The sequence below is a fragment of the Saccopteryx leptura genome, chromosome 1 (genome assembly GCF_036850995.1).
Source record: "Saccopteryx leptura isolate mSacLep1 chromosome 1, mSacLep1_pri_phased_curated, whole genome shotgun sequence".
NCBI classification, from domain to species: Eukaryota; Metazoa; Chordata; class Mammalia; order Chiroptera; family Emballonuridae; genus Saccopteryx; species Saccopteryx leptura.
Window position 1 is genome coordinate 30,255,442 of NC_089503.1, and position 13,122 is coordinate 30,268,563.

Below are 13,122 nucleotides of genomic sequence, written 5' to 3' on the forward strand. Positions count from 1 at the left end.
CAACAAGAACAGAATAAAAAGACAAACTACACAATGGGAGAACATATTTGACAGTATGTCTGATAAGGGGTTAATAACCAAAATTTATAAAGAACTTGTAAATCTCAACACCAGGAAGACAAACAATCCAATCCAAAAATGGGCAAAAGAGATGAATAGACACTTCTCCAAAGAGGACATACAGATGGCCAATAGGCATATGAAAAAATGCTCAACATCACTAATCATTAGAGAAATGCAAATTAAAACCACAATGAGATATCACCTCACACCAGCCAGAATGGCGCTCATCAACAAAACAACATAGAATAAGTGCTGGCGAGGATGTGGAGAAAAGGGAACCCTCCTGCACAGCTGGTGGGAATGCAGACTGGTGCAGCCACTGTGGAAAACAGTATGGAGATTCCTCAAAAAACTGAAAATCAAACTGCCTTTTGACCCAGCTATCCCACTTTTAGGAATATACCCCAAGGACACCATAGAACGGCTCCAAAAGGAGAAATGCACCCCCATGTTTGTGGCAGCATTGTTCACAATAGCAAAGATCTGGAAACAGCCCAAGTGTCCCTCAGAGGATGAATGGATTAAAAAGCTTTGATACATATATACTATGGAATACTACTCAACCATAAGAAATGATGACATCAGATCATTTACAATAACATGGATGGACCTTGATAACATTATACGGAGTGAAATAAGTAAATCAGAAAAAAACTAAGAACTATATGAATCCATACATAGAAGGGACATAAAAATGAGACTCAGAGTCATGAACAAGAATGGGATGGCAACAGGGGTGGGGGTGGGGGGAGGAGGGATGGGGCAAAGAAGGAGAGAGGGGTTGGGGGAGGAAAGAGGCACAAAGAAAACCAGATAGAAGGTGACAGAAGACAATTTAACTTTGGGGGAGGGGTACACAGCACAATCAAATGTCAAAATAATCTAGAGATGTTTTCTTTCAACATAGGTACCCTGATTTATCAATGTCACTGCATTAAATTTAATAAATAAATTTTTAAAAAAAGTAAATGAATCTTTCATCTTAGGGGAAAATAAATGGTTTTATTATGGGGTCAGGAGGGAAGATCCTAAAATTCCCTGTCCGAGAGAAAATGCATAGAGGTAGTTTGGGAGCTGGAGAATTTGGCAGCAACATCCATGGACCAGAACAGCTTTTAAGGACCAACCTCAGGGGATTGCATTTCTATAAAAGGAATGAGACACTTTTTTCTTTATGCTGCAGAAAATGCAGAATCAGAGCCCATTGGAATCACAGCTAGCTCATCTGTCGTTATTTGCAAAGGACAAGGAGAAAAATGATGTTCTAGTATATTAGGGTGACGGATAAAATCCCTCCACGTTTTCTGAAGCTGATTTGGCCTCAGGAAGCAAGAAAAAAAATATATAACTTTAATGTAAAACCATGCTCAAAATTAGTTTCTCTAGGGTTATCTCTTAAAAAAATATGGATTTAATGACAGCCTTTCTTTATATCTGAGTCCCATTTCTCTTTCTCCCAAATGCACTCAGGCCAACAGTACAAAGTACTGCTTGTCCTGAATGACATTTTAGGATAAGCTAGTGCTGTGAGTGGCCTCACACCACAGGGCACTGCAATTCTGCACAGAACATCTTGGGACCACTGGCCAGCAAGTGGTACACAGGCCTCAGTTGGTGCCTCTCATAGGGCTGACCATGAACACTCAATCAGTCCTAGTGATGGGGACTCAAAAAAAGACTCAAGGCTCTCAATTCTGTTCCATCGGTCTGTGTGTCTGTTTTTCTGCCAATACCATGCTGTTTTGATTACTGTTGCTCTATAATGTAATTTAAAGTCAAGTAGTGTGATAACTTCAGCTTTGTTCTTTCTCCTCAGGATTTATTATGAATTTGACCCCAGAAGCAAGAGAAATAAAGGTAAAAATAAATGAATGAGACTCTATCAAACTAAACAGGTTTTGCACAGCAAAAGAAACTGCCAACAAAACAAAAAGGCAACCAACTGATTGGGAGATGATATTTTCAAACGACAGTTCTGATATGGGGTTAATGTCCAAAATATATGAAGAACTCAACACCAAACAAAGAAACAAACAATCCAGTTAAAACATGGGAAGAAAACCTGAACAAACACTTGTCTCAAGAAGACATAGAGGTGACCAACAGATATATGAAAAGATGCTCAACTTCACTAGCTATTAGGGAAATGGAAATCAAAACTGCAATGAGATACCACCTCACACCTGTTAGATTAGCTATTATCAACAAGACAAGTAATAAGTGTTGGAGAGGCTGTGGAGAAAAAGGAACCCTCGTTCACTGCTGGTGGGAATATAAACTGATACAGTCACTATGGAAAACAGTATGTAGTTCCTTAAAAAATGAAGACTAGAATTAATCATCTGACCTAGAAATTCCTCTTCTGAGTATCTACCCAAACAACTTAAAAACATTTATTTGTGAAGATATACACACTCCAATGTTCATTACAGCATTATTCATGGTGTCTAAGATATGGAAACAACTAAAGTGTCCTTTGATGGATGATGTGGTACATATATATATATACTATGAAATGCTACTCAGCCATAAGAAAAGATGAAATACTGCCATTTGTGACAACATTGGATGAACCTTGAGAATATTATGCTAAATAAAATATGCCAGTCAGAAAAAAATCAAGAACCATGTGATTTCACTCATATGTGGAATATAAAAGTGAAACTTACAGACATGGACAACAATATGGTGGTCACCAGAAGGAAGGGGGTGTAGAGTAGTAAATGCTAAAGGAGCCAAATATATGATGATGGAAGATGATTTGACTTTGGGTGGTGGGCACACAATACAATATACAGGTCATGTGTCATAGAAATCTATACTTGAACACTATATAATCTTATTAACCAATGTTACCCCAATAAATTTAATTTAAAAAGAAAAGCTCAGGTAGAAATAACATAAACACTAAAGATGCATTTTCCATTTCCATTGAAAATCTTATCTTCTCATCCACAGATACCCAGACTTATTTTATAACTGTTGTAAGTTCTCAGCAATATTTGCTGTAGAAAATCAAACATCAAAAACACTATAATTCCAGCCTCACAGCGCCAGGTGCAATGTATGGGGACAGACTCCCGGTACAATGCTGTGTGACCATTCACTCACACATGCAGCTCCAAGCAGGCCCCCGAGGGGGACTTACCTTCAGGGGGTTGAACCAAGGGGAAGAAGGGTGACCCTCAGACAGGGGATATGGGCAGGCATGGGGAAAAGGCACTACTTCTTAGCAAAGGAGATCTTCATGGCATTGTTCTGGGTGATCTTGAAGCCTTGTAGGGCATCGTGAGCGGCCCCTGCCTGAACCTCATCATCAAACTCCATGAAGGCGATTTCATGCCCCCCGGGGACCCGTCGGACCCCCTTGAAGCCAGGGAACTGGTTGAAAAGCATGGACAACATAAGCTCATTGGGCTCTTCCGGCAGGTTGGTAAGGAACAAGATGTGACTTGGTGGGTTTTCTGAAAGAGGCTGAGCAGGTGGCATCTGGCCTGGCATAAGCTGCTGTAAGGGCATGGCCCCCGGTGGGATCTGGCCGGGTGCGAGGCCTGGAGGTGGGATCATGCCAGGGGGCGGCATGTAAGGAGGTGGCCTGGCATGTGATGCATGATGCGGGGCATCTGAGTCATTGGTGGCATGCCCGGGACAGGCCCTGGGATGGCCCCCCCTACCGGGGCAGCTGCCCCGCCCTGCACAGCCTTCTTGGCAGCTGGGGTCTCCTGGCTCTTGGGCTTCCTCTTCTCCCGCTTACGGTCCCGCTCCACAAAGGTACCCTTCATCTCGGCAATGATATCCGAGTCAGTCTTGGCATACTGGACGCGCGTGGGCTTGTCGTAGAAGGGGAAACCCTGCACGGAGCGCAGAGCATTGGTGGCACTGCTGACCTCCTTAAAGATGACAAAGGCTTGGCGCCTCATCTTCAGGCTCCGTGACACTAGGATATCCAGGATCTGGCCAAACTGGGAGAAGATGGCATACAGGGACTTCTTCAGCTCATCTTTCTTGATCTTCTCATTGAGGTTGTTGCTAGATAAATAGTGTGGTTAGGGCGGGTCTCGGGAACTGCCATGGAGGAAGGTGCCTAGTAGGGCCACAGAGCTACAGATCCCTCAAGCAGCTCCTCCTGCGTTTCCTAAGAGCGGAGCCAAGAGTCCATTTCAATGTAACTTCTTACATTCTTCAATATTTAAATGTATGCTTTATGCAAGAGGAGAAAGCAGGGTGTAAAGCCAGAAGCCAGGGCTGCCATCGTGGCCATCATCACAGCAGCCCAGCCCATGAAGGTTCGCATTGGATTCAGACAGTCAGTAAAGAAACAATGGAGCCAAAAACTGATAGGCTATTTTCTTTAATTCTAGCTTCCACCCGGCGGGCAAGTAAAAACACACACTGGGCTCCAAAACCCACTCACATTCAGTGCTCACAAAGCCACTGACTTATCTGAGTTTCCTAGAATCAAAGGTTTCTAGCTCACCAGCCTTATTCTCCTCAGTTCCCCATCTCCTTCCTTATCCCAGATACAAACTCTGCATAAACTGGCATCTCACTCAGCACTCCGCCATCTTGGCTGCTTCTCCTGGCCACATGGCCTCTTTCTGCTCTCTGCTCTGCTCCCTTTGCTCTCTCATGCTAATCATCCCAGGAACCAAGAGAGCAGGCTCTCGTTCTGCCCCCATTTTATAGTGTAGCTTCACAACCTTTAATCCAATATACAAAATAGGGAAGTCTCTAATACAGGGTCACTTCTCTGAGGCATGATTGGATTGTACCACCCCACATCAAAAAGGGTGGGAAAGGCTTGATCCCAAAACCAAGCTCCAGGCTACAAGGATTCTACCTGCCCACAGAGACACACATTAATATCACCTGGGCGACGGCTTCCTCATGGGCAGCGCCATCTTTAACAAAGTGAGCATCATATATTTTATCTGCCCAACACAGGGGCTCAGAAGTGTTGTGATTGGTTCCAAGCTCTTGTAGTCTGAGGGGACGAGGGGAACCTAAGTGCCCGTGAGTCCTAACAGAGGAGGAGTTCACCCAACTCAGCTCTTCTGCTTCCCAAGGAGAGTTAGGCCGCCTGGGACTGGCCCTCAGTGACTTCCCGGCAACGTCCCAGGGAACAGTAACCCTCCAACAGGAAGGGATCTAAAGCCAGGCTTTGTGAGCGAACGTTACTTAGACACACGACAGAGGGTGAGGTACTGACTTTCACCCAGGATTTATTGCCCACGCCTCTGAACCCCAGTTAGCTGACTCCTAAGGAGTTTATTTATAATATTAATGTAAAATATTAAGTATTTACATTTTGAAAACAACTCATATGCCTTCTATCAAATTCTTAGAATCATTTTCAGTAAAAGGCCTTCAATAAATAAAAGTTCTTTTGCACATATGGAAATGCTTAGGAGACAAGCATTACCCACATTGAATGTGTGAATATAAATAATCCCTGAGATTTGATGACATCATCCACTCTTTCCACCAAATTCTATTTTTAATTAGGGCCATACCTGGCTAAATCTTAAGTGCTTAAATCTTTAATTGTGCTCCCTACAAGCAACTTAGATTCAGGCCTACTTAGAATAAAATTAGTGCCTTGAACGGGTATTCTTTCCAACATAAAATTTCTGGATATAAGGCCATTAGTATATAATCTATAATATATGTCCCTAATAGTAGGGCTGAAAAAACTTGTAACCCAAGTTACAACATTTGGATTTTAAAATCCACCACAAGCATGAAAAATTGATGTATTGTACAGAAAGCAAATGCCTTTTTAGTAAACAAAGGACGTGCACCCTTAGAGAAGGTAAATCGCAGGTTCTACTCAGGTAGTTACATTCTCTGCTGGTTTAAATCTCCTTCCAAGGTTCTGTGTGCCTCACACAAGGCTCTCCCCGGCTCTGGCTTTGAACCTCTGGACTTTGGTGTCCACTGGAGAATTGTCCCCACTTTCTCTGAGCAGCCCCACTGCCAGTCCCGAGAAGAATTATTCTTATGATAAGGTTTGACTATTTATTCATGTGTCTGTCACTCAGAACTGAGACTGCCTTCCTGGGGGCTCTACCTAAGAGTGATGGCAACTTATGCTCTGTCTATCCAAGGTTCAAGCCTGGATGGCTTTTAATTTTTTTTATGTTTAATGTAGAGAAAATACAATTGCTTTTGATTGATCCTGCTAAACTCCATGAAGCATGTACTTCTTTCACTATTTAGTGGGTTATAAGAGGCCAGCAAACAAGGCTCTCTGTCCAGAGGGGCCGGCGCCATGGAAAGACTGGGTGAGGGATCAGGTTCTACTCTTTAGCCACTAGCCCTGTTATTACCTGGTTAACATCACCCAAGTTACTTAAAATCTCTGGGTCCCAATGTCCTCATCTTTCAAACTGTGCTAAACGCATGGTTGCTATAAAAAGCAAGTGAAACTATGCATGTCATATGTAGGTTATGATTACTTACAAAATACAAATGTATTCCATTCAAGATATATGTACACTGAGCATTACACTTGCTGTCAAGACTATACTTTCAGGGATCATTTCTATAGTTTGTTACACTTGCTGTCAGCATCCCACTTTACTAACATTATGGTGAAGATTATAAACTAGAAAGGAGGAGTGAGCACCAATTATCTTATAGAAATTAAATTAAAAGAACTATAGTGAAAGCTTTAACAAAAAGTATAAGGTCTTAAAAAAAAAAAAGCAAAGCAATGCTCCCTGTTCCAAATTTTGGTCTACGTTAAATTGTCAGGAGAGGCCGATCTGGTTTTCATAGACATCTGAGCTAGGAAAAAAGCACAATTATATTTTCATTGACAAACGCTTCGACTCCCTCTATAAATCAACATCATTTCCTCCTGGCCCCCTCCAAGATTCAGCAGCTGTCATAAGGTTTCCAGGTAGAGTAATGATTCAGGACCCACAGACCACACTGTCTTATTGAACTGCTCCCAAGCTCCCTGGCTCCAGGACCAATAAATCATTGCTTTACAAGTCATCTGGAACGCAAGGTGCAGCCCAGAGTCAAGAGTCAAGGATCCACGATACTGTTAGGAGGTATTTGTTATGAGACGATTTATTTTTTTTAATTTTTAGTCACAGAAAAGCCTTTCTCCTAATCTTTTGAATGGCTCCCTATCTTCATGGTTTTTATTCTCTGAATACTTAATAATCCAAATTTAGTATTCAGATACCACTGTGGGGTTTTCTTTTCTTCTTCTTCTCTTTATTTGAAGCTCTTCCAGAGCCCCTGCCGTTTTTGAAAGTATAGAACTCTCGGGATTCTTTCTGGTGTGGCTTCCACCTCATTCTATCCCACTTCCCGTGGTGATTACACGCTCAGCAAAGAGTAGGCCTGTTTTCGGTGTCCCTAGCAGATGGAGACAAAGTTATTCTCCACTTTTGTTCCAAGAAACAAGGCAATGTTGTGTTGCCAAGTTTTTGCTTTTTCTTATTGAGTAATTGGAATAATAATAACAACCATACCAACCTCTCTTCTTTGTCAGAGCGTTACCATGCTCTCACCGTCCGGGTCTTTCTTGGGAGAATTAACTATGAAATGTCCTTCATGCCGCCAGAAAGAAAAAAGGGTTAAGGATAAGAACTTTATGTTTTAAGCAACATCAAAGACTACAGAAATTACAAGATTTGCAGATGAAACTGAAAACTCACCAAGCTTCTCCGGGTCTTACTCCTTCCAGCCTGGGGATTTAATTCCCCACTTTGGTGGTAGCACCTCTTCTGGTTCTTTCAACTTTCTTGTCTAAATTTTCATCTTAAATAGGTGAGCAAGAAACTGAGAACTGTTGTTATAAATTAAAGACAATGTTCTGTGGCCAACCTCAAGGCTAAGAAGAGAAAACAAAATAAAACAAAAAAGTCCTCATTCTTATTCCTCCAGGGTGAATACACTACCATAGGAACACTGCTTTCTTTGTCAGGAAAACTAACTTCAAACTTCAAATAAGTTTATGAGTAAAACTGCATTCTTTGTACAAACAGGAATCCATGAACACCAGAATATAACTGTTACAGGGCAAGCAAGATCCCTGATGAATGCTACATTTAATGGTTGAAATCTTATGGAGAAACTGAATAGTGGCATAGATTCAAAGTATATCCCCCAAAATGAATGACTGCGGTGGTTTTAACATATATCTGCGAAGTACTTAATCCAGGAGGTGGAATTTCATTGTCCTCCACTTGAATGTGAACTCAACTTAGCAATTTGCCTCTACTGAAAGAAATATGGAAAGGGGAAAATTGTATTTACATAGGAAAATCTGGTAGACGCCACCTTAACTAAGTGATCAAGGTTAGCATCACTGTAATAAGCTATATCAACATTTTGTATCCCTTAATATAACGGGATAAGAAAGGCACATAACCTCTCTGGTATGTGTAGGTTATCCCAAGTCCATAACTTTTGAAATCATACACCTAAATTGAGCAACGTTGTACAAAATAGGTAATCACTTCTTAAAAGTGTCAAGTCTTACTTGGCTACTTCCCATTTGTTGATTTAATTCTCTGTGGGCAATCCAATATCCTCTTAATAATTTCTTTATTGATGAGTCTTTTTCTGACACTGGTGATGAGAGATATTGACTAGTAATAATAATAGTTCATATTTATATAGCACTCGTTATTTTCCAAGCACTGTTCTATGTGCTTTGCTATACATATTATCTCCTTAATATTAGCAAAGTAGACAAATAGATTTCTGTCTTGTCACAGAGAACAATTTAATAAGAAAAAAATAAAATGTGGATGGAAGCCTTTTTTTCAGGCTGAGAAATCAAAAAGACTCTTTACTCTAAGAGCAAAAAAGTTGAAAGCAACCTGAAACATCTGGGAATGGTGGTGGTGGAGCGGGAACGAATAGGAAAATTATAATACACCCACTCAAAGGACTAGCATGCATCCGTTTAACACAATAATTAGCAAAACTAAAATGTAAAGTGAGAAAAGCTTGTGATTGCAACCGTGTAAAAATATGAAAGCAAATGGTCAAGATCTAGAAAGGATTATAGAAATTCAGAGCCCTTTTGTCAGGAAGGTGATTACAGGTAGGGTTTCCCCCTCTGTTTCTAAGCAGTAACGTTGTTATATTGTATCTATAACAGGGGTCTCAAACTCAACTCAGCATGTGGGCCACAGAGCAAGATCACAGCCACAGCCGTTAGGCGGGCCGCACTAGGTCTACAAAAGGCAACTGTTACGCAACACTTTTCTCACTGCAGTTGAAAACAAAAAAAAAATCAGTACAACAAGCACAATCGTACATGCAGTTTACTCAGTGTCACAAAACGACCAGAAACTGTAGTTCGCATCACAACTGCTGTTAACTAAGCTAATATCTAGCTAGGATGCTAGAGAAATGAAAAATACAAGTAGGCCCCTAGGCTTGCTTAATTTTATCCAAAATATTTTGAACTTCGTGGATTAGTCTGCGGGCTGCACAAAATTGTCCGGCGGGCCGCATGCGGCCCACGGGCCGCGTGTTTGAGACCCCTAATCTATAACTTTAAAAGGAAACGCACTTCCCTTCACTGTATATTTATCCCGGTGCTCCAGGATGCCTGGTCTCCAAGTGTGGGGAAGTCCCTGTAATCATCCCCTTAGCAGCCGCCTCATTCTATGCTGTGTTGAACTGGTTTCCAGTGCCAAATCCGAAAATGAACCAAAATTCTAATCTGTTGCGCTGTTAAAACCCTAATCCAGATGCGTATATCTGGGGTTGTGAGCCCCCGTTGCCCTGACTGGGTCATTCTTACTGCATGACAGTTCTCTGCTTCGCACGGGAGCCGGGTGTCCACTGTGGTCAGGAATATTTGTAGAAATGAGACATCAGTCCTTTGATTCACACTTTTGCCTCTTATGCAGGCTTATTCCCAGGGGTCCCCTGTGCCCTCATTTTCTGATGCTCTTGTCCAGTTTCCTAGGATCCAAACCCACCTTCTTTGTGAAAACTTCCCCAATTCCCTGAAGAATGCTCCTTAAGATACCAAAAAATAAACTTAGTATTAGTTGAACTAATAATAAAATTAAAATGGCAAGTCTTGCAGGTCAAAGGTGGTCTAACATCTACAATTTCATCTGGTTCAGCCTAAGTAATTGCAGGCAGTAGCACCTACAGCACAGAAGAAGGGCAGTCCCAGCAGGGTGCCCTTCCAGGATCCTCGGGGTCCCAGCAGGATCTGCATTGCAGGACTCCATGGGTCTACCTTGACACTGCTTTTGCCAAGTGGGCCTCACCTCTCCAAATCTGATGCCTTTTTAATATGTTCCAGAGATTGGTAGCTTACACCTAGCTGAGAATTTCTAGAAAGGAACTTTGAGGTTCCTTCTGGCCAAGACACTACTAATCTATTTAGCAGGATAATCTTATTAAATAAGAACTGCTAAATAGTAGTTCAGCCTAAGCAAACATCCTGATTATCTTTAAAAAGTGCATGAGCCCTGTGACTTGGCAATTCTCCTTGGTTATTCGTTTAACAAATATACCCATGCTCGTGCAAAATAATGTACATTTAAGAACATCCATTGTTTGTAATAGCAAAAAACAATTTATTTTATTTTATTTTATTTTATTGTTACAGGGACAGAGAGAGACAGAGAGGGGGACAGATAGGAACAGACAGACAGGACTGGAGAGAGATGAGAAGCATCAATTCTCTATTGCGGCACCTAAGTTGTTCATTAATTGCTTTCTCATATGTGCCTTGACGGTGGGCGGGGCAGTGACCTACAGAGGGAGTGACCCACAGCAGACTGAGTGACCCCTTGCTCAAGCCAGCAACCTTGGGCTCAAGCTGGTGAACCTTGCTCAAACCCGATGAGCCCACGCTCAAGCTGTCAACCTCGGGGTTTCAAATCTGGGTCCTCCGCGTCCCAGTTCGACACTCTATCCACTGCGCCACTGCCTAGTCAGGCAGCAAAAATCAATTTTTAACTAATTAAATACTTTGTCACATCAATTCAGTGGATTAGAATAATGGGTCTCCAATATTAAATGAAAAAAAGGTAACACAATGTTATGGTATGTTTCTGTTTTCATAAGGAAGCGATACAGAGGGACTGACTGTTCGTGTGTAAATGCACAATTGTATGAGTACATACAATATTCCTAGGTGGATATACAAGACAATAATGGTTGCTCTTGGAGTAGGAACTGGATGACACAGGGAAGGAGAGGAGACTTATCTTTCAGTGTATGCCGTTTAGTACATAGTGAATTTCCTGCCATGTGCATGGATTCGTTATTTAAAAATAAAAGTAATAATTTTTTAACTAAGATTTTCTTTAAATGAATAAGATTGAGAATTAAGAGCATAACCTTGCTTTGATACTGACCTAAGGAGAAGTACCTGTCACTGACTCCCATAGTGGTAGGGTGACTCATGCTTTCTATTCACCTGGTTTATTTCAACCTTTCTGAGAAGAGGTTGAAGTATTTATATTTATGCAAAGGATCATACCTCTCTTGACATGGAGTGCCAACTCAGCTCTAGAATTTCCTCAGTTTATTTTTTCAAGCCTGGGGTGTGGGGAGCAAGGGGGAATTTCAGGAGGAGGCTATAAATTTCAGGAGGGGGAATTTATAGCTATATCAAGTATAGATATAGCTATAAAGATATACATACCGATAGCTTTTGTAAAGCACTGAGAACACTGGCCCACAGTCAATGTCCCCCAATTTAATTTTTTTTAATTTATTCATTTTAGAGAGAGGAGAGAAAGAGACAGAGAGAGAAGGGGGGGAGGAGCAGGAAGCATCAACTCCCATATGTGCCTTGACTGGGAAAGCCCAAGGTTTTGAACCAGCGACCTCAGCATTTCCAGGTCGACGCTTTATCCACTGCGCCACCACAAGTCAGGCCCTGTCCCCCAATTTTATACAATATGTTTTTGCTTTCTAGAAAGTTAAAATTGTTAAGATCCTTGAAAGTAAAGCTTTTTTTTTTTTTTTTTTTGAGGAGACAACTTATTTCTCCTATCATTTTGAAAGTAATTTGAGCCCAAATGAGTAAAGATGTCCTATTCAGCCACCATTATCAATTAAGTACTCTAATCAAGCACGCCAAAATCTGAAATGTTTTGAGGTCACTTTATGTTTATGTTGGCTCCTTGTATTTAACCTTTGTCATCTGTCATGTGAAGCTAATTCTAGGTAATTTCTTATGCAAAAGGTCACACATTTGATCTCTAGGCAGATTTTAAGCATGAAGCCTTCTGCGGGGGGGGGGGGGGGGAGAAATCAAATGATAACAAAATACAAACTATCCAATCATGTGGGGGGGGGGTCACCAGCAGTTCTGGGGCTATAACCACCCAATAATCTCCCTCAGAACAACCCAAGTCTTCAGTGGCTTGAACAATTCATGAAACTTTGAAGAAATAAAAGAAAACAAGTTTATGTTATACTTAGATGTTTTCAACTGAGTCTTCTTTTCTTTCCTTTTCGGAAATTCATAAGCAAACAGTGTCTGAATATCCTCAAAGCCTCTGGCAGAGTAAATGCCAAGCAGACCCTTCTGCATCCTCCATCAAGGGTGACAACTGCCTCACTGCACTGCCGATCCCGTTTTCTTCAGTCAAAGCTGTCAGTATCATCATGACACGGGTCTCACTTTCCCTCTAAAAGTGCAGTTTTCACTTTGTAAAGGGAGATGCAAAAACATAATTGATTACATTGAATTAAAATAACAATAAAATTTGCAAACTAATGAGGAAAATATATATAGCATTTATATGACAAATGGTTACTCTTCTTTTTTTTATTTTATAAATAAATTTTTATTAATGTTAATGGGGTGACATCAATAAATCAGGGTACATATATTCAAAGAAAACATGTCCAGGTTATCTTGTCATTCAATTATGTTGCATACCCATCACCCAAAGTCAGATTGTCCTCCGTCACCCTCTATCTAGTTTTCTTTGTGTCCCTTCCCTTCCCCCTCCCCCTCTCCCTCCTTCCCTCCCACGTCCCCCCAGGTGAAGTTATTCTTCTTAATATATAAATGCTCCAACTTTTCTTCATGAGCAAAGA

The 13,122-nt window shown here is 41.2% G+C and overlaps 1 long non-coding RNA gene and 1 pseudogene across 1 annotated transcript; both read right to left on the reverse strand.

Annotated features, from left to right (window-relative positions):
• Positions 1-3,247: 3,247 nt before the first annotated feature.
• LOC136388729 (U1 small nuclear ribonucleoprotein A pseudogene) lies at positions 3,248-4,135 on the reverse strand (annotated as a pseudogene).
• A 3,210-nt stretch (positions 4,136-7,345) lies between these two features.
• On the reverse strand, positions 7,346-7,909 carry LOC136391994 (uncharacterized). The gene is made up of 3 exons (XR_010748909.1): positions 7,740-7,909; positions 7,558-7,631; positions 7,346-7,437 (listed from the first exon to the last, which is right to left on the reverse strand). It is a non-coding gene; the product is annotated as an uncharacterized lncRNA (long non-coding RNA).
• Positions 7,910-13,122: the final 5,213 nt, after the last annotated feature.